Source organism: Ranitomeya variabilis, chromosome 1 (assembly GCF_051348905.1).
Source record: "Ranitomeya variabilis isolate aRanVar5 chromosome 1, aRanVar5.hap1, whole genome shotgun sequence".
Lineage (NCBI taxonomy): Eukaryota > Metazoa > Chordata > Amphibia > Anura > Dendrobatidae > Ranitomeya > Ranitomeya variabilis.
Window position 1 is genome coordinate 69218070 of NC_135232.1, and position 18647 is coordinate 69236716.

General features: G+C 44.5%; 1 long non-coding RNA gene across 1 annotated transcript; it reads left to right on the top strand.

Moving 5' to 3' along the window:
• Positions 1-5057: 5057 nt before the first annotated feature.
• LOC143793720 (uncharacterized) lies at positions 5058-12338 on the top strand. The gene is made up of 3 exons (XR_013220221.1): positions 5058-5188; positions 8227-8470; positions 12283-12338. It is a non-coding gene; the product is annotated as an uncharacterized LOC143793720 (long non-coding RNA).
• The last annotated feature ends 6309 nt before the right edge of the window (positions 12339-18647 follow it).

Sequence of the window (18647 nt, forward strand, 5' to 3'; positions counted from 1 at the left end):
AGAATTTATTCCATACCCTACTATATATTAGGGTGGTAGATCTTTTTCTACTTAGTAACAGGGTGTTTACTAGATGTTCTAAAAACCCCCTTGAACTTAATAACTGCCGCTCAAAATCCACGCTGTCAAGTGAAGCCCTTTCACTTGCGGGTGGAAGAAGGGCCCCTGGAACAGCAGTTTCTTGTCTAATGGAAGAATCCATGGATCGCATAGACACATGCTCTGGAGACAAGAGAACCACGGTCTCTTTGGCCAAAAGGGTGCAATGAGGATTACCCTTGCTTGTTCCCTCCTGATCTTCCTGATCACTAGTGGAATTGGAGACATTGGAGGAAAGGCGTATGCCAGTTTGAACTTCCAAGGATGGTGGAGAGAGTCCAACATGTCTGGATGATCCATGAAGTTCAGGGAAGCGAACCTTTTTACCTGTCTGTTGTCTCTTGTGGCAAACAGATCTCATTATTTCTCTGAATAAGTTTCTGTTTAGGGTCAATTCTCCCTGGCGTAGCATGTTTCGACTGAGGTAGTCTGCTTTGGTATTTTCTACCCCTCTGATGTGTAGGGCTATTAAGGATGCAAGATGAGTCTCTGCCAATTGGAAGATCTCTGCTGCTATGGTCATCAGGCTTCCTGACCGTGTACCACCTTGACTGTTTACATAGGCCACTGTGGTGGAATTGTCCGAGGAAACTCTTACATGTGCTCCTTGAATCTGTGGAAGGAAATGATTTAAGGCAATTTCTACCACTCTTAATTCTTTCCAAATGGAAGAACATGTTAATTCTGCCTGATTCCAGGTGTCTTGGACCAAATTATCCTCCATATGTGCACCCCACCCCGTAGGGCTGGCGTCGGTAGTAATTATTTTGGAAGGGTCTATTATCCAAGGTACACCCCCTGAAAGGTGTTCCATATCTAGCCACCAGGATAGGGATCTTATGACATCCCTGGAAAGAGTTAGTTTACTCTCCAGATGTCGTTTTCTTCCCTGGACTGACAACACTTCATACTGCAACTGGCGGGTATGAAATTGAGCCCATGGTACAGCTGGAATACATGAGGATAATGATCCTAGTAAGGACATAGCCTTCATTAGTGTCATGTGGGGGTTTTCTATTGCCTCTGACACCTTTGACTGTATAGTTACTTTCTTTGAATGCGGGAGGAAGCTTTTTTTGACTTACGGAGTCTAGCTGGATCCCTAGAAATATTTGAATGGTCTCTGGGTTCAGTCTGGACTTTTCGAAGTTGACGATCCAACCCAACTCCTGTAGGGATGAAATCGTATTAGACAATCGCATTTTACATTGAGCTATAGAATCTCCTACCACCAGAAAATCATCCAGGTAGGGTATTATCAAAGTGTCCTGTTGGCGTAGATGAGCCATCACTTCTAATATCACCTTTGTGAAGATGCGGGGGGCCATAGAAAGCCCGAATGGCATTGCTACATATTGAAAGTGACGAACCTGTACTGCCAGGATGACTGCTACTCTTAGGTACTGCTGATGTTCGGCATGTATGGGAAGATGATAGTAGGCATCTTTTAGGTCTATCCCGGCCATGACACACCTAGGGAACAAAAGTTTGATGGCAGAACTAATAAGATTCCATCTTGAAAGTATGGTTACGCAAAAAGGAATTTAATTTTATGAGATTTATGATGGTTCTAAATGAACCATCTAGTTTATTGATCAAAAACAAAGGGGAATAGAACCCCTTCCGTCTTTGATCCCGGGGAACCTCTATCAATACTTTTTTAGACAAGAAGAGATAGGATTTCTGATTTTAGAGCTTCTTGTTGTTCCCGTCCTTTTGGAGATGTTACTATAAAAGAATCCCAAGGGATTCTATCAAACTCTAATTTTAATCCGTATTTAATAATGTCCAGAATCCAATGGCTAGATGTTATTTGCTCCCATTTAGAAAAGAAATATCTTAATCTGCCGCCCACTTCATAGTTAGCGGTACTTGCTACGTTTTGAATTATAGTGTGAAGGGTTAAACTAAGATCAAAACTAAAGGCTTCATTTTTTGCTTGAAACTCTGTCCTGTTTCTCACAAAGATAACATTTTGTTACTTAATTAGGCTATGGTTTATAATTGGTGTAAAGACCTTGAGTGTTCTAACTCGAGCCAAGGAAGGGACTCGGGGGTGTATCGCTAGATAAGACTTTGAGGCACCTGTTAACATGTTGTTTTATGCCAAAAAGACACAACCATATATGTAGTTTCCGTTTTTTCTGTATCCTCATAGGTTAAGTTTTCCTGCATTTTTATAGGTTAAGTGCTGAAAGTGTGTTTTTATACTATTGGTTGAAGTAGAATTTGCTAACATGATAAAAGTACAACACAACAAACGGGGGCTAGGAATCTCCTTTGATTCTCCCAAACAGAGCTTCGTCTCCGTCTGGTCATTCTCAGTTGCCGGCAACACCCTGTTAATTAATTTGAAAATCACTAAGGTCAACCGTGAAGGGTCACTTTCGATCCTCCCTCAACAGCTTGGTGCCCATACGTGGGGCTCCCAATTAGGGACTCCCATTTCCCGGAGGACAACAAGATAAAGGACCCTCGGACCGGACACAGGCACTGGAAAATTGGGACTGATCATCCCCCACGACAACCACGGTAAGTTGGCAGTTATACTGTTCAGACTGACCGTTTGGTGTGGTTTTCCTGTGTTTGTTGCTGCAAAGAGGATCTGAGGTTGTCCCCTATGGTGGGGTGATTCTTGGGTGGAATCATATAGAGGTGTAGTTCCGTTGGGGGCCCAGTGCTCGAACCGTACCTCATAAGGGACGGACACCCCGGATTGACCAGTGATTGTAATTCTCTTTTTAGTCAAAATATCCTGAATTCCTGATCATTGTTAGAATCAGGCGTGGTGAGGTGATCGAAGATTGGGTAGGATACGTAACTCAGGAATATATAGAAGTATACAGTATATATCCAGAGGTGTCTGGAGGGAAGTCTAAGACTCCCTCCTCCTTTCACTGAGTACCGCATTTTTGGGTTGTCCCAGTGGGGGACAGAGAGACCCGTGGAACAACCGTAAGGCCACTCTGTATTGTGCACAAGTAAAGTAAGGATATTTAGCTCAAAAGATGAATCATGTTTCCGTGGAACAAAAAGAAGACTTTGAATTTGTGTGATGAATCTGATACCGTTAGTCTTATGATTCAAAGACGGGGAAAGAAATCTGTCAGGAATGCAGGAAAAATATTCTCAATTATGGGTTTTCCTAAGGGCGGGAGGCTACAGCCTACGTTATGGGACTAAGGTATCAGAAAGAAAAAGGGAAGGTTGATTGATAAGGGTTTGTTTAAAGATGCTGTGGAATTCCGTGGTCTGGCACATGAATTATGTGACGAAGGGTATGTGGAGGTAGAAGAGGAAGTGAGTTCTGGTTGTCTCTGTTATTGCTACGTTGAAAAAGGAAAGCTGTCTACTCCTATGATAAAGTCTGGATGTTTTGTGGTGCAGGAAGGTATTGAGAAAGCGATTGAGAATAATGTGTCAGAAAGACAAACAATTAAAAATGATGATCTGGAACAGGGGGTCTCCCTGCTAGATGATAATGTCCCTCCCCAGGAAATCAAGCCTCTTCTCCCGACTGTAAGCTCTGTGCCCCCTTAACCCCAAAGCTCCAATATATCCTGGGTTGCCAAAACTCAGTGCGCCCCCACCCTATGATCCTGCCGGGTGGATTTGTGATGTATGCAGAGTTACTAATTGTCAGTGGAGACAGGTCTGTTACAATTGTGAAGCAAGAAGACCCGGAGTTGTAGCCCCCACCTTTCAGCTGTGTGAAGTTAGCACCCCATGTTCTCAAAAGATGAATAAAAATACACCATTCGTTTGTGCTGCGTTTGTGCTGGTTTGTGCCGCAAAAATGAACGTTTGCGCCGCTTTGGTTCGAGAGATATTGCGCGTTATATTTTTATGAAGCTCCGCCCACTTTCCACCCCATGTTCTTAAATTTTAAAAATGAATACACCATTCGTTTGTGCTGCAAAAATAAACGTTTGCACCGCTTTGGTTTCCGAGATATTGTGCGCTCAATTTGCTGAAACTCCACCCACTTTCCACCCCATGTTCTTAAATTTTAAAAATGAATACACCATTCGTTTGTGCTGCAAAAATAAACGTTTGCACCGCTTTGGTTTCCGAGATATTGTGCGCTCAATTTGCTGAAACTCCACCCACTTTCCACCCCATGTTCTTAAATTTTAAAAATGAATACACCATTCGTTTGTGCTGCGTTTGTGCTGGTTTGTGCTGCAAAAATAAACGTTTGCACCGCTTTGGTTTCCGAGATATTGTGCGCTCAATTTGCTGAAACTCCACCCACTTTCCACCCCATGTTCTTAAATTTTAAAAATGAATACACCATTCGTTTGTGCCACAAAAATGAACGTTTGCGCCGCTTTGGTTCCAGAGATATTGTGCGTTATATTTTTATGAAGCTCCGCCCACTTTCCACCCTATGTTCTTAAATTTTAAAAATGAATACACCATTCGTTTGTGCTGGTTTGTGCTGCAAAAATAAACGTTTGCACCGCTTTGGTTTCCGAGATATTGTGCGCTCAATTTGCTGAAACTCCACCCACTATCCACCCCATGTTCTTAAATTTTAAAAATGAATACACCATTCGTTTGTGCTGCGTTTGTGCTGGTTTGTGCCGCAAAAATCAATGTTTGTGTTGCTTTGGTTCCCGAGACATTGAGTGCTAGCTTTGCTAATGCCCCATTTTAGTTGCATCAAAAAACATGGTGGTCATCAGAGAAGTTAATTTAGCATTAAGGGATTACAGTAGCATACATGGTTTATTATGACATACACAGGGTTAATACTTCATACACCGTGACTGGTCAGTGATGGGAAGAGGTTATACCTGGCAGAGGAGGTAATGTCTGTATGTACATCTCTGCTACCTGAGTTTTAACTCCGCCTCCAGCGATGTCATAGTCATGTCATAAGCCAGGGGTCGGCATTCTGTGGGGGCTAATGTCTGTTTACATTTCATTATGCAGAGTCGAGGTTATTTCCTGAGCAGCATTAGTTGACACTCTCACCTATTGAGTGGGGATAGTTTCGGCTTCCACCATATTCGTGACACCAGACCATTCACCCTGGAGGGAACCGCAGACTAGTAAAGAGTTTGCACCATCACTGAGGAACAAGGTCAGGTTACTCCTGGATTTATAACCTCTACAGCTAAGCACAGTGGCGTAGGAAGGGGAGTGCGGGGGGGTGGGCCGCCCCGGGCGGCACAATGCCGTGGGCGGCTCCGACCCAGAGAGGAGGAAGAAAAAAAATAAAATAAATTGAGACGCGGGCCCTTTAAATCTTGACCACTGCCGCCCAGGGCCGCCCCCGATACCAGCGCTGGCATTGGGCCCCCCCGCTCTAATCCTCACCTCTCCTGGTTCCTGCGGCAGCTGCAGCGTCTTCGGCGCCCTCTGACTCTGCGACGTCTCAGGGCAGAGGGTGCGATGACGTCATCACTGCGCGCTCAGCCTCTCTGTCCTGAGCGTTGCAGAGCCGGAGAGATGCTGAGTGCACGGGACCTGCGCTGGGAACGGGAGAGGTGAGGATTTTACTTTTTTTTTTTTTCCTTTATGTCTGACTCAGACAGACTGGGGGCAATATGCTGCAGACACACTGGGGGCAATATGCTGGAGACAGACTGGGGGCAATATGCTGGAGACAGACTGGGGGCAATATGCTGCAGACACACTGGGGGCAATATGCTGGAGACACACTGGGGGCAATATGCTGGAGGCAGACTGGGGGCAATATGCTGGAGGCAGACTGGGGGCAATATGCTGGAGGCAGACTGGGGGCAATATGCTGGAGGCAGACTGGGGGCAATATGCTGGAGGCAGACTGGGGGCAATATGCTGGAGGCAGACTGGGGGCAATATGCTGGAGGCAGACTGGGGGCAATATGCTGGAGGCAGACTGGGGGCAATATGCTGGAGGCAGACTGGGGGCAATATGCTGGAGGCAGACTGGGGGCAATATGCTGGAGGCAGACTGGGGGCAGATTGCTGGAGGCAGACTGGGGGCAGATTGCTGGAGACAGACTGGGGGCAGATTGCTGGAGACAGACTGGGGGCAGATTGCTGGAGACAGACTGGGGGCAGATTGCTGGAGACAGACTGGGGGCAATGCTGGACACTGGGGCAGATTGCTGGACACACTGGGGGCAATGCTGGACACTGGGGCAGATTGCTGGACACACTGGGGGCAATGCTGGACACTGGGGCAGATTGCTGGACACACTGGGGGCAATGCTGGACACTGGGGCAGATTGCTGGACACACTGGGGGCAATGCTGGACACTGGGGCAGATTGCTGGACACACTGGGGGCAATGCTGGACACTGGGGCAGATTGCTGGACACACTGGGAGCAATGCTGGACACTGGGGCAGATTGCTGGACACACTGGGGGCAATGCTGGACACTGGGGCAGATTGCTGGACACACTGGGGGCAATGCTGGACACTGGGGCAGATTGCTGGTCACACTGGGGCAATGCTGGACACTGCGCCTGTGCGGCCGCCCTACTTGTGAATCCCAGCCCCGAACTCTGCATAATGCATAACACACTGCGGGGCTGGGATTACCAAGGTGGGTGGCCGCACAGGCGCAGTCTGCAAGCCTGGCTGTGACATCAGACGGCCAGAGCTCTCTGCGCCTGCACCAAACAGCGATACACAGCGCAGGCACCGGATTTCATGGGTAAACAGTGCTGAGGGGGCGGTGCTCGGCGTTGAGTGACGGCAATGGGGGGGGGGCGCCAAAATCGGAAACAGCCCCGGGCGGCAAAAGCTCTAGCTACGCCAGTGGCTAAGCACGAGTGCCATTGGTTGTAGTCATTCATTTATTTTCACCCCAGTAGTAAGGCAGGGCGTGTTAATGGGTGGAGCCAATGGGCGGGGTCAAGGGGGCAGCAAAATCAGCTTTCACCTAGGGTGGCAAAAACCCTTGCACCAGCCCTGAAGCCCATTATACCTAGCAAACATTGTTTAGCCAAATTACGTTGCACTATAAAAAGAATTCCAGGGAAAAAAAAGATTGTGATTACTTTTGACGTTGGCCAGTTTATGTAAAGTGACTGTCATCTTCTATGAAAATCTTTGCATAAATATGCAATGACCGTAGACATCACCACTTTGTGTGTGATGGCTTTGGATTGCAGTGTGAATATGGCTGGGTTAACATTACATTTTGGCATACTGGGCATACGCTCCATTCATTTCTATGATCTGGCTGGGGTCCGCAAGTGACTCTAGTTGGCTAATTTTTGCTCCATATGCGGTTTTCTTGCTGGACTCAAAACCGTGGTAGACCATGATTTTGTGTCTGGCTCAAAACAAAAGTATTGTTATTTTAATATAGCTGTCCAACTAAACAGGACCTTCAGAGCTTAATAAATCTTTGCAAATCAAACACAGATAAAAATGGAATTACCAATAACAGATGAAACTTTGTAGACAGCAGAACTGTTTAGGCTACGTTCACACTAGCGTTGTGCGCCGCTGCGTCGGCGACGCAACGCACAACGCACGCAAAAACGCGGCAAAACGCACGCAAAAACGCTGCGTTTTGCGACGCATGCGTCGGTTTTTGCCGAAAATCGGACGCAAGAAAAATGCAACTTGTTGCGTTTTCTTGGTCCGACGCTTGCGGCAAAAAAGACGCATGTGTGGCACAACGCAACAAAAAAAAACGCATGCGTCCCCCATGTTAAGTATAGGGGGCGCATGACGCATGCGTCGCCGCTGCGTCGCCGACGCAAACCCGACGCACATTAGCTTAACGCTAATGTGAACGTAGCCTAATGTTTAAAGAACCATGAAACGGTTTAATCATAATGGGAAATCCACATTAACAAAATGTTAACAGAATAAAAAAATATTGGTAAGGCATATTTTAGGTTATTTTAAACATACACTTTACGCCCCAAAACAACCTTAGAGGAAAGCATTACTAACACTTTGTTTGGTGCCAGGATACTTTTAAACTTTCCACAACAATCTTGCAGGCTGTGACTTGCCACGGGACTCATGATGAGACAGATTCTCCACATATTCACTCCTCCTTTGTAAATATTACAACATGGGGTTGTATCTTGGTCTTTGCAGTGGCTGTTGTAATAAATTCACACAGGTCATCATATTTCTCCCAGCCATTAAATTTTCTTCTACAATAGGCAACATAATGACCAAGAGACATATTGCCAGTTCCTGGAATGAAGGCAACAACCCCTCGTAGCACAAATGAATGACTGTCCAGATGTATGTTCACAGGTATTTCGGACAGTGTATACTGTGTTTCTGCACTTATTTCAATACAAAGTACTTGTCCAGTGGTGCAGCTGTGCGTGACCGAACCACTGCAAAGGAATTTCAATGAAGATGCATCCTGAATTTTCAAGCCATCTGGACACTCTTGAGGTGACTTTAATGGCTTTAGACATTTTGAAACATTTAGGTGTAGCCCATCTTCCAATGCTAGCTGAAGTTTACTAAGTCCATTAGTTTCTAAAATATGTATATTGATTGGCAGAAGAGGGATTGCTCTTGAATTAGCTATATTTCTATTGCCGTACACAGAAGAACACTGTGTTTTAATTATTACACTTGGTACCTGTCTCATTGTCATTGAGATTATGTGTGCAACATTACATTCAGCATTGACCTGCCTCACACCTGACTTCAGCTGAACATATTCAAATATTCCGGACAGTATTTTAGCCCTCATTGTATAAACTTCCTTTCCAACTCCCTTTGTCACAATTGTCTGCACCAATTCAAAAATTTCAACGGTGTTCTCTTTGTTGACATAATTGCAAAATAATCCACTGTCCCAGAATGCACAACAAAGACACTGGCAAAATGAATCAAATGCACATGATACTTATAAGCTTTTTGTTTACTTGTATTGGTTTTTTAGCTAGATGGTTACCATTTTTCAAAATGCTCACCTTTTTTTTTCGGTTAAATTTTGTGTCCATGTGCAGCAACTCTGAACATATGGGGTTAGGTAGGACAATCTCTTTTTTGGAGGAATACTGAGACCTTTCCAATTTTCAACAGGCTGCTCCTGCAAGCTACTTTCATCACCCAATTTTATGTGAACTTGTGAATCCTCCCCACAGTTGCTGTTTTTTTGCCCATTCTCTTGGCTCATATTTTCACTGCTTTCGGTTTTCTTTATGAGAACTGAGGAGTGTCTCATTTTGCCTTCCATAAATTCAAGGTGACGAATTACAAATCGGTCGGTTCTAATAGGGAGACATTCATGTTTAAAGAGTCCATTTTTTATGTTCTTAAATTCAGCCTCAACATTTGCAGAACTTGCTGTCATGTTCACACTTTAAAGTGTGGAACCATTATGGCTGTCCAAAGTGGAAGGTAACATGCCATTCTTAAAAGATTTGGAACAAGTTCTGGAAGGAAATGTAAATTGTCTCGGTCACCATGATTTGCTGCAAGCAACTTACTCCTTTCACAAATTTCTGTTGCCCATATTTTCAGGTCTGTTTCGCATGGTTGAATTGGCTCATCCTCTTGTTCTTTCATCTCTACTCCATAGTCATCTTCAGTGACAGTGGGTAAAACACGTCCCTCTGCAATCCGTCTCTTCAGTTGAACTTTGCTAGTCTCTGATAAAACTGGTGTGCCTCTGTCATCATTCCCTTCTGATTCACTAAAAGCAACAACTAAAATTGAATGAATGAGTTCTCTCGCATCATCAAGTGATTGTAGACTGTAGAAGTTGTGCCATTGCTCTGAGATAGAATTCCCTTACTCTGTTTCCAGCTTGCCTCAGACATTCCCATCGGCTAATAAGCTTGATACAGTGCGCAACATCAATTCGAATAAAGCATGGTGGTAGTTTTGATGCAACATTCCTGGTCAACACTCCAAAACACTGATTTATATATGTCTTCAAGTCGGGGTAAGGAGTGAAAGCCTTAACTAGAGCTCCAAGCAAAGCGAGGGAGAAATCACAAACTGCTTCCTTTGGAACAGTAGCACCTGCTTGTTTCCATTCTGTCAGCCATTGTGCTATAGAATTAATAGTATGGCTCTCAGAAAGCATCTGCACTACTGGGATATGATCTCCACTCGAACACAAAACCCCTTGGTATAAAAAGATGTGTCCAGAAATGCCAACAGGTCTTTTTAGTTTTCTCACTACTGAACCTGTTGCATCAAAACTTACATAGGAACCCAAGTTCTTTGACTTTATTTGGTACACTTGCATCTGAGACGGGGTCCAGTAATGGCAAAAAAAATTATCTAGACCAATGTTGTGTATGCTTCCAGTCTGAGGAACACTGTATTTCAGGAGATGTAATGAAAGAATTGGGTCCTTGTGCATTAACTCTTTTGCCAATCTCTTGCTTGGCTTTTCTTAACGTTGCTAGATTTGGTAGATGGCTAGGCTCAGGGTCACCAACATCCATAACTTTATAAGCCTCAGCTGCTCGCCATACATGTGCTTGTTTTCGTCCTTCCCAGAGTTCTTTTGACAACCTTTTTCTTAAATCTCCTGATAATTTACGTTTTGATTTTCCTGTGTGGAGACTGTCATCAATATTGCAGATCATACACTTAAGCACTACTGGCTTAGCAATCTCTGGTATTTCTTCAACTTTTATGGATAGTTGTGCATCACACTCTGTGCAGCACCCTCTTAGGCTACGTTCACATTTGCGTTGTGCGCCGCAGCGTCGGCGCCGCAGCGCACAACGCAAACAAAAACGCGGCAAAACGCACGCTAAAACGCTGCGTTTTGCGCCGCATGCGTCCTTTTTGACCGAAAGTTGGACGCAAAAAAAATGCAACTTGAAGCGTTTCTTGCGTCCAACACTTGCGGCCATGCGGCGCAAAACGCAGCACAACGCATGTCCATGCGCCCCCATGTTAAATATAGGGGCGCATGACGCATGCGGCGCCGCTGCGGCGCCCGACGCTGCGGCGCTGACCGCAAATGTGAACGTAGCCTTATATCTATGTAGTTAGATACAACATTTGGATAAACCTTTGCCCTCCTGAATTTAAGTGTGCACGATGACTTGATATTTTTCCAGATCTCCTCATTCAATATGTGAGTCCATGTACCAGGTTTTAAGATTGTGTATTCTCTTTTATCAGCATACATAGATTTGTCATTGTAAGTTACTTTTTCAGGCCAAATTTTGATCCAGCTCTGAAAAGAAAGACTGAACTCAAACTGAATGTCATAGCACTGAACTGATGAATGACTCTCTGTTCCTTCTGAGCTCTCACTGTTGGAAGGTTGTTTTGGGATATTTGTAACATCTTTGTACAGACCAAGGGCATCCCATACATTGTGCCGATTTGTCTTTACAAATGTGTAAAGGTTTTTTGGTGAAATTTTGTTATTTAATTTTTGACACAAGTCTACCCATACTTTTTCTGAGGGGAATGCTATTGCCTGTCCTGTAATAATTTTTTCATGTGAAGAACAGATGACATTTATAATGTCATCATAGTCACAGGCTGGCTTCCTGGGCATCTGATCAAAACAAAAAATGTTTTTTTTAGTTTTACATGCAGTGTATTATATGGAAAATAATTGATTACATAATTTTTAATAGTTAAGATACAGTGGTCCCTCAACATACAATGGTAATTAGTTCCAGGTGAATCATCGTATGTTAAAACCATACTGGAGCAGCAGGTGATGCTGCATTCAACAGAGTCCTTCATATGTTGAAATGATCGTATGTTGGGGCCATTGTATGTGTTGAGGGATCACTGTACTGAGATTAAATAATCCTATTCTTAGCACGCTCACTTCTCTCTACTTTTACAGATGAAAAGTGTATTGTGTATCTCTGCCTCTCCCATAGTAATAAATGGTGGGGGCATGCCTGCCACAGCAAAGCCCTGTGGTTGGCAGCCACTCTGCACAGGGCGGTGATTGCTCCATGCAGGGGAGCACTGAGGGCCACTGCAGGAGATTGCAGGGGGTCCCAGTGGTCAGTAGGGGGTGGGATAGGGGATAAGTTTTGCAGCAGAGTACTCTTTTAATGGGTTAAAGCATTACTGTAATTACAAACAACTTGATGTGTTGGAGAACTACAACCCCTAGCATACCCGGACAGCCTTTGACTGTCCGGTCATGCTGGGAGTTGTAGTTTTGCAACACCTGCAGGCACCCTGCTTGGGAAACACTGTTGTAGACAGATAAAAGTACAACTCCATGATTGAACTAAAGTTTCTTTGCTCAGGTAATAGCTTTGCAGAAATCTACCAAGACAGTTTAGCACATTTTCAGTTCAAATAAGTACACTTGATTTACCCTGGGAGTCTCTCAGCTAGTAGTCAGATGGTTAGGCATACATTTGCTTAGGCCTTTCCCCAAGTTACAGTGTGTGGGGGAGGGGCATCACAAGCAGGAAATCGAAATGAAGTATGGGGTCTAGTAAGGAACAATTTATACATTTTTTTTTTTATTATAAAATTGCTATGGCTAGCCGGTGTTTTTCATTTCTTTTTATCTCCCTTTATCCATATATCAGTTACAGTGATTTGAGGCACAAACTCAGTGCGAAATTTCAAAAACCAAAGCAGCACAAACCAGCACAAATACAGCACCAATGAATGGTGTATTCATTTTTGCAGCACAAACGAATGGTGTATTCATTTTTAAAATTTAAGAACATGGGGTGGAAAGTGGGTGGAGTTTCAGCAAATTGAGCGCACAATATCTCGGAAACCAAAGCGGTGCAAACGTTTATTTTTGCAGCACAAACGAATGGTGTATTCATTTTTAAAATTTAAGAACATGGGTTGGAAAGTGGGCGGAGCTTCATAAAAATATAACGTGCAATATCTCTGGAACCAAAGCGGCGCAAACGTTCAAGTTTCAATCCATGTAACACGCCCTTGTTTCCCTGGTACAAGATCTACGGGCAGTTAATGCAGTTACTGTTTTAGAAACTCCGGTGGTGCCTAATCCACATACTCTCTTGTCCCAGATACCTCAGGATGCTGCTTGGTTCACAGTCATCGACCTTGCCAATGCCTTCTTCAGCATTCCATTACACCTAGATTGCCAATTTCTGTTTGCATTGACTTATCAGGGATGACAATTGACATGGACAGTTATGCCACAAGGGGCCCAAAACAGTCCCAATCAGTTTGCAAAAAATATGGGCGAGTGTCTTTTACCCTGGCAGTTAGAACATCTCTATGTCACGCTGCTTCAGTATGTGGATGATCTTTTGTTGTGTGCACAAACAGAGCAGGAAGCCATTGCTGCCACTGTTAGCCTCCTCAAGTATCTGGCAGATCTGAACTGTCGGGTTTCGGCCTCGAAACTTCAGTTTTGCCTTGGTCAAGTGATATTTTTGGGTCACTGTCTCCTTCAGGGTGCCAGACACCTCACAGAAGAAAGAAAAATAGCAGTCAGCTCCCTTCCTTTCCCAAAAGATGAGACTGAACTCCAGCGTTTTCTTGGACTATGTACTTATTGTCGTCAGTGGATACCGGACGCATCCCGCATAATGCAACCTCTCTACAATGCCTTAAAAGACTGTATAATGAACTATAAGGAAAGATCACCGGTTTGTATGGAAAGCCTTTATCGTGCCTTCTCTGAATTAAAGCGGCTTATTGCTTCCGCCCCTGCCTTGGGCATCCCGGACTATACTCAACCGTTCCATTTGTATGTGTCTGAGAATGAAGGACACGCAGCAAGGGTACTTACACAGTCGCATGGCAATAGGCAACGACCAGTGGGCTATTATTCGGCCCGCCTCGACCCTGTGGCCCGAGCATCACCAAGTTGCATGAGAGCAGTTCATGCCACTCACTCGTTGCTTGACAAGACTGCAGACATAATTCTTGGACATGAGACGCACATTTTTGCCCCGCATGATATCGCAGCAATACTGACACTCCAACAGCCAAGACATTTGACCGTACAACGACACTTACGGCTGCAGTGTTCACTCCTTTTGCCTGACTACGTCAAATTGCATCGCTGTACTACAATCAACCCTGCTACTATACTGCTGGTGCCCAAGAAGGATGGCAGTGATGAGGGTTACCTCCAACATGACACTTCCCAACTTCTGACTGAAGAAACAGCTACTCCGCCAAATGTCAGTGAAAATCCACTTCCAAATCCTGATCTGGTGTTCTACACGGATGGTTCAAGATATGCTGATGAGTTTGGCAGATTCCACACCGGATACGCTGTTACTACGGAAGACACTGTAGTGCACGCAGCTGCACTCCCTCCCTCACAGTCAGCACAAGAAGCAGAACTTCAGGCTCTATCTACTGCATGTGTTCTGGCCAAAGACAGGCGGGCTAATATATACACGGACTCACAGTATGCATTTGGTATTGCTCACGATTTTGGGGCTCTATGGGCCAATCGAGGGTTTATTACTACTGCCGGAACTCCAGTGAAGAATGCTGAAGCTGTTAAAACCCTCATGGACTCAATCAAATTACCTACCCAGGTGGCCATTATCAAAGTCAAGGCACACGGTCCTAGGAACAGTCCACAGAGTGTTGGTAACGCTTTTGCGGATATGCAAGCAAAAGCCGCTGCTCTTCTGCCTGTTGAACTGACCATACCAACTATGGTGACCACACGCTCTCAGCGTAAACAGTTACAAGAAACACTGACTCTACAGGAACCTGATGATCCACGACAGACTGAGGTTTTCTGCCGGACCCCACGAGACCGCTTACTGACGATGCAGAGAATGTCTCCAAAGGAAGAAGTGAAGCAGTGGAAGGCTGATGGAGCATGTATGGACAATGGTCTCAGGGAGACACACAAGTTGGTCCTTTTTCCAAAGCGGATGTACCCTGCTATTGCCACGTGGGCACATGGGCCCACACATCGAGGAAAAAACCAGGCCCTTGCCCTGGTACAAAAATTCTACTGGGCTCCAGGTATTTGTACAGTCCTGACAGCACTCAACCGTGCATGTAATATCTGTCAGACCTGCAATTCCGGTCAACTTCAACGTGTACCCCCGAAACACCTTGCTAAGCCTGACTATCCTTTCCAAAGGCTCCAGGTGGACCACATCACGTTGCCTAAGTCTGGAAGGTATGAATATTGTCTGGTAGTTGTCGACATGTTCTCCAGTTGGCCAGAAGCATTCCCTGTTACCAACATGACTGCAAAGACCACAGCGAAGAAACTGGTGATGGAAGTTATATGCAGATACGGTGTTCCAGAAGTCGTCGAGAGTGATCAAGGTCCGGCTTTTTCTTCTCATGTGTACCAGGAGGTTCTGACAATGCTTGGATCCACTGTAGCCCTCCATACTCTGTACCATCCACAATCCAGTGGGAAGGTTGAGAGGTTGAACGGCACACTGAAGGGACAATTGACCAAAATGATGCAGGAGACTACGGCTCCATGGCCAGAGCTCCTACCCATTGTACTGTACCACATTCGCACTACCCCTATTGCAAAACATGGCCTGTCCCCATATGAGATATTGTTTGGTGCTAGGCCCCCAGTTGCAAATTTCCAGCCTCAGCAGTTGTCAGAGGAAACTGACCGTACTGCTCAATATGTTATTCAGCTTAGTAAAAATCTTGCTAACACCCATGCTCTAGTTTCTTCTTCCCTTCCAGATTCAGCAGAAATGGACACTTGTCACAACTTGAAGACTGGTGATTTTGTGGTCGTGAAAAGGCATGTCAGAAAACACGGACTAGAACCCTTGTACGACGGTCCCTACCAAGTCCTCCTCATCACCCCTACATCAGTGAAACTGGAAGGAAGGCTGACGTGGATCCACGCATCGCACTGCAAGCTGGTCAAACAGACTAGTAGCAAATAAGAGAACTTAATGTTTTGGTTTTTCGCATTTTCCATATTATTATTGGTAACCGCATGGGACAGCCTAAATTCCCCAACTTCCTTGAATAATAAGTTTGTACAACATCATGAAAGATTACTGAGAGATTTGTTGGATAATTCCCAGTCTCTGGCAGATTGCTGGATTTGCACACATTCACCAGTGTCAGCCACAAGTATCCCTTTTTTGGCTATTCCCGTCCCACCTGAGGAGTTGTTTGCCTGGACTAACTGTTCTGACACATTTGCTAACAATGCCACAGATAATGCTAAATTATGGAATACTACTGTTGGTATACCTATTGTGGGATGGGTGGGGTACCCCTGGTGGCAAGGTAACCTTTCAGGAAGCGATACACACCTTTAATATCTAGCCTATAAAGGAGCGACTTGGGTACCTAAGAATAAGACTAGCCTAACCAATCTAGGGCAAGTTCCAACGTATGGTTTACAAATTAGTTTTGATGTGACCTCATACTCTACTGATGCTTTCAAACCAATAATGTTAGAAATAATGATATATAATACGTCGTGGAAATTTTCTAGTCTGTTTTTACAAGGTTCTAAAGATATCTGCGCTAGCATTCCTGGCAATATACCTTGCAATGAGTCCTCTGGATATGTGCCAGGAACCCCCACTTGTGGGAATCCTAATGTAGGTTATTGTAGTCCTCTAGGACAGTCTCCACCTTGGTGCATGCTCCAGAATGTCTCAGCCTTCATAGACTTAGCGCATAGATTGGTACTGCAACATTCAGCCTTATGGGATTTACCTGTTGATATGTTCTGGGTGTGTGGAGACAATGCTTATAAATGGTTGCCAGTAGGGGTAAAGGGCACTTGAACTCTAGGTCGATTGACCCCGGCCACCTTTGTCCTCTCAAGTAAACAGTTGGATACGCAGGCTATACCCAAACATACATTGTACAAAAGAGCTGCAGATAACTCACCCCGTCCTTCGGGGAGACCACATGTAGTACAGATGGGTATAGCCAATAAAATTGTCAGTTCTATTTTCATTTACCCTATGATTACACAAATGTGGGATAAATTGGTTAGGGCCACAGACTATCTAGATGATCAAATTTGGAATATATTGGATATACTTAATACTACTGTTGCTGTTCAAAACCAACTTATAATAGTTACTAATCAACATACTGTAGTACTGGATTACTTAACAGCAGCATAGGGTGGTATGTGTCAGGTTATTGGACCCGCATGCTGTCATTATATAGATCCCAATAGCACTATGAAGTTAAAGTTAGAGGACATTCAAAGACTTAGAGATCAATACGATAAAGACAATGACCGTAATAAGGACAGTTGGTGGACAGACACCTTCTCCTTTCTTAATCCAGCCAATTGGTTTAAGGGATTTGGGGGCTGGATAGCTGGAATCTTGCAAAGTTTGTTACACATCACTGCCTTTATCCTTGTTATGTATGTAATACTAAAACTTGTTTTTTGGTGTATTCCTGTATGTATTAGGAAATTCTGCACTAGGACAGCTAATGATGATACCAAAAGCGCTGCCACCCCTGTTCTTCTCTACACCAATTTCACAAAGTTATCTGATGAAGATGTTGAAGCCAAGCGCATGGCTACTTTCAAAAGATCCCCACCATTGTCATCAACAATTGTTATTCGTAAATTTTAGCATACATGGGGGACGGGTACGCCGCAACAGCCATGGCTGGTAACATGGCACCAGTCATGTGAAGACCAGTACCCCTCGAGCTTATAGCTTGGGATAGTACCTCTGATGCTGGACATTAATTAACAAAATTTATCTAGGGGGGATTGTGAAGGGTTAAACTAAGATCAAAACTAAAGGCTTCATTTTTTGCTTGAAACTATGTCCTGTTTCTCACAAAGATAACATTTTGTTACTTAATTAGGCTATGGTTTATAATTGGTGTAAAGACCTTGAGTGTTCTAACTTGAGCCAGGGGAAGGGACTCAGGGGTGTATCGCTAGATAAGACTTTGAGGCACCTGTTAACATGTTGTTTTATGCCAAAAAGACACGACCATATATGTAGTTTCCGTTTTTTCTGTATCCTCATAGGTTAAGTTTTTCCTGCATTTTTATAGGTTAAGTGCTGAAAGTGTGTTTTTATACTATTGGTTGAAGTAGAATTTGCTAACATGATAAAAGTACAACACAACAAACGGGGGCTAGGAATCTCCTTTGATTCTCCCAAACAGAGCTTCGTCTCCGTCTGGTCATTCTCAGTTGCCGGCAACACCCTGTTAATTAATTTGAAAATCACTAAGGTCAACCGTGAAGAGTCACTTTAGATCCTCCCTCAACAATAGGATCCGGAAAACAGAGCACCTTTTTGTTTTGGATCCTTTGTCTCCCAGCGCTCCCTTTGCTCAGACGGTTTGTTCCTGGTAAAGGGGCGTCTTCTGTAAGACGGAAGATATTGGTTAGGGAAGCCCTTTTTTCACTCTCCCGCTTTATTTAAGAGCTCATCCAGTGTTTTTCCAAAAAGGAACTAACCCTGGCAGGGGATCGCACAAAGTTTTGCTTTGGCCTGTGCGTCCCCTTTCCAGTTTTTTTAACCAGAGTGCTCGCTGGGCTGTGTTCACTAGGCCGGCTGACCTGGCTGCTAGGCGTAACGAATCCACAGAGGCATCTGCTAGGAACGCTACTGCCTCCTTTATTAGAGGGAGTTTCGGTAGAGGTAGAGCTTCGAGAGAGACAATCCTAATTTGTTCCTCCAGCTGCTCCATCCACACTAGCAGCGAC